This window comes from Nilaparvata lugens, chromosome 11, assembly GCF_014356525.2.
Source record: "Nilaparvata lugens isolate BPH chromosome 11, ASM1435652v1, whole genome shotgun sequence".
NCBI classification, from domain to species: Eukaryota; Metazoa; Arthropoda; class Insecta; order Hemiptera; family Delphacidae; genus Nilaparvata; species Nilaparvata lugens.
Genome location: NC_052514.1, coordinates 20,083,930 through 20,087,348, shown reverse-complemented (window position 1 = coordinate 20,087,348; position 3,419 = coordinate 20,083,930).

The window sequence follows — 3,419 nt, the reverse complement described above, 5'->3', positions numbered from 1 at the left end:
ATTATCATTTTTATATGGAAAACACTCGAATTTCAGCTTGACGACCGAATTTGTGTATCATTTTAAATATATTAGAAATAGAACCATATGCTACAATTAATTCTCCATCATTCTACTCTCTTTGTTCCCCGTGATACACTTATCACTTACATCCAAATTAGGGAATTTTTTTATTGGATTAGCTTATTTAGACAGTCTCCAGCTTAACAATATTTTTTTCATTATTATTCAAAACTATCCATTATTTCGAGCGCAGTAGTTCATTATTTCTTTCACGGGTAATGCATTACTGCCTGTTTCCGAACCTGTGTGCCTCTAAAATCAACGCGTCTCTTCCTGGAAAGTCCGCGATCTTCATTTTACCGGTCCTTTCCGGAGCTATTTGAGGTTTGTCAGTAGTAAGTTGGTTGTTCTTCCCCTGGCCGCATCACGAGCGCTGCGCAGGTTGAGTGGTGGGGGGGCCGCTACCTTGCTGCATCAGAACCAATAGTAGTTATTGTTGAACATAATAGTAGTTAGACATTAAAAAATTGTTAAACATTAATTGATAAACATAATTAATGATTTAATATTAATATAATATAATATTTAACAACAATTGTTAAACAGTAGTAGTTATTGTTAAACACAATAGTAGTTATTAGTAAACATAATTAATAACATATCATGAAAACATCATCATAGTAAATTGAGTGAAGCGTGAACAGACAGAATACTACTATGTATTATGTCCATTCATTCCAAGATATATATATATATATTATATATATATATATATATATATATATATATATATATATATATATATATATTGAGATATTCTCCAATCCTCCCCAACAGCATGCGACTGCTACTTCCTTTGGAAGAAGTAGTTTGGAAGGGTGACTGCTTGAGCCAACTCCTCTGAATATGATTCATGAATTGTAAAATCGCTTCCCAGTGGTTCGGATCCCACCTAAAACTGTAGGTCCATTCATCTCTCATTATCAACCGCCTCATTACCCATTCAAAAGCCTAGAGCTCATGTGGGCATCACCATCAGCAAAAAATGTCTACAAACTTGACTGGTATTGGGGAAAGTTGAAATAGCCAACTAGAAAAATAAATATTATTTTAGTTGAATAAGGTAGAACTCAAGCATGCACCACAACTAAAAGTGTGATGTGATAGCTAAAGTGATCAAATGATAATTTGGAAACTTCTTTTTTTCCAAATCCAAGAATCACTTAATTATTCTGAGTAGAGGAGATTAATCCCCTTAAATCCTGCGGTAGCTTAGCACTGGATGGATTAGGATAGTCTTCAGTAATTATATTTCCACATTGTTAGTTCGTCAGTTACACAAGCTATCTCGACTGGATCAGATCATCAAGAGTGTAAATAATGACATTGTTAACAGAAGCACTAACTAGACGGCTGGTGATGTCTAGAAAGTGAAATGGATGATGGGAATTGGAATGAATAAATTACCAATTAAAACCGAATGAGAAGTTGTAGCCTACTGTTCATGAACAACAGAATCTACAACTCCAGAAGTAATTATTTACTTGTATGTTGGAATTAAAGTATACAGTATAGTTGTATAGTTAAGATACCTATATAGACAAACCAATGAATCCATCTGCATATAGGTACTGCGACTGGGTAAGATTAAACTTGCTCATGACTTTTTCTCCTGGATATACGTATTATACTCTTTCATTTTAAATCATTCTGTTCTTGTCTGTCCTATGATGTTGGGAGATCTGTGTGTTTGTGTACATTCATGCTTCTTCGAGCACAAAATTATATTACTTAAAAGTTGCAGCCTTGCGTACAACTCATGAGTGTTGTCTATATAGAACTTTCTTGTCTCGTTATCCGCAAATATTCAAAATAATTGATTGTGCTAGAGAACTATCTCATTTTTCCTTATTCAATACCATCTCTAATTTTCAACAATTATTACCTATTCTATCGAAAAAGAATAAGAAACTGATGAAGAACTCATATATTATTCTGATAGAAAGATAGAACACCCATTTTCCTTTTCCCTTTGGCCTACTTGTTGGATTTCTATCTTTCCTTGAAAATTATTTTTTATTGTGTTTTTTCATTGCCATGTTAATAAAAAAGGAGTATTTCTTATTGGTGCTGTGGAATTAGACAGAGAGAAATATAGTTATACTATTGATAATAGAGTAATAATAATGGATAAAGCCAAATAATATGATGATTGGAACCCATATTATGATAATCCATCTCCTTTTTTTATAGCTTTTATCACAGTTTTATTTCGGAATTCTACCCTGGCCACAAAAATTTGAGGAATAGTTAACTAGTAGAATAAAAGAGCAATACTATTAATTATCATGCATCCCTCCATCTCTCCATTTTCTTTTATTACTTTAGAATTTTATTCTTGTTGTATCTGTCGAGTTCATTGTTACATTCAAATTTCCGGTATGCAATTTATTACTATGTATTGTAATATGTATGGTGTAGAGTGTTTAAAAATTCAATGGATCGCGAAGATAAGTCTGTAAACTGTAAAGGTGCGTACAGATTTACGCGCCGCGAACATGAGTAATTCACTTTTAATCAGCTGATGCCAAGCTTTTTTATATCTGTATCTTACCGTTTCTGTAAAAATACAGATATAATCAGCTGATTAAAAGTGAATTGCTCATGTTCGCGGCGCGTATATCTGTACGCACCTTCATACTTGCAATATTCTTGTGATCCTATATAGGAGATTGAACAAATTTCATGATTTTGGAAAAAAATTATAATCTTATGCTCAATCTATATACCGTACCTTATATACCCTATTATTCAACCTTTTAGATTATTATTTTATACTTTCCGTATGGTGCATGGTCAACCATATGCATTCCATGCGGTGACTATACTTTCCATTTCATTTCCCATATAACTTCGTACAGCAGCAGGCCTACCATAATTTTCTGTACCAGCCACATGTTATAGAAATCATAATCTATTGTTCTTAGCTGAAGATAGATTATTACATTCATGAAACAATCATCATAACTGCTACAGCCTAACTACTATTACATCTTTTCAACACTATTGTCCAAAGAGAGCTGACTGATATAGGATGTATTTTTATCTGATAAGAGACAATTTGAAATATTTAAATTCTATTGCTTATGCATAACTTACATAAAACTCTTGAAATCATTCTTATTCATGTTTTTAGATATTGGTCGAAGGTTGCATCCTTGCACAAATTGGTCTCAATAATCTGGGTTGAAAGGACCTCTCACAAAATTGAAACACAGCGTTTCTCAAAATTTGAAAAGATAAACAATAAAGATATATTAAAATTCATGCAAAATAGATTTACTGTTTCAAAATAATCTATTCGAAAATGATAATTAACAGAGAGACGGCCCGAGAATAAGCACGAGAATATGCAT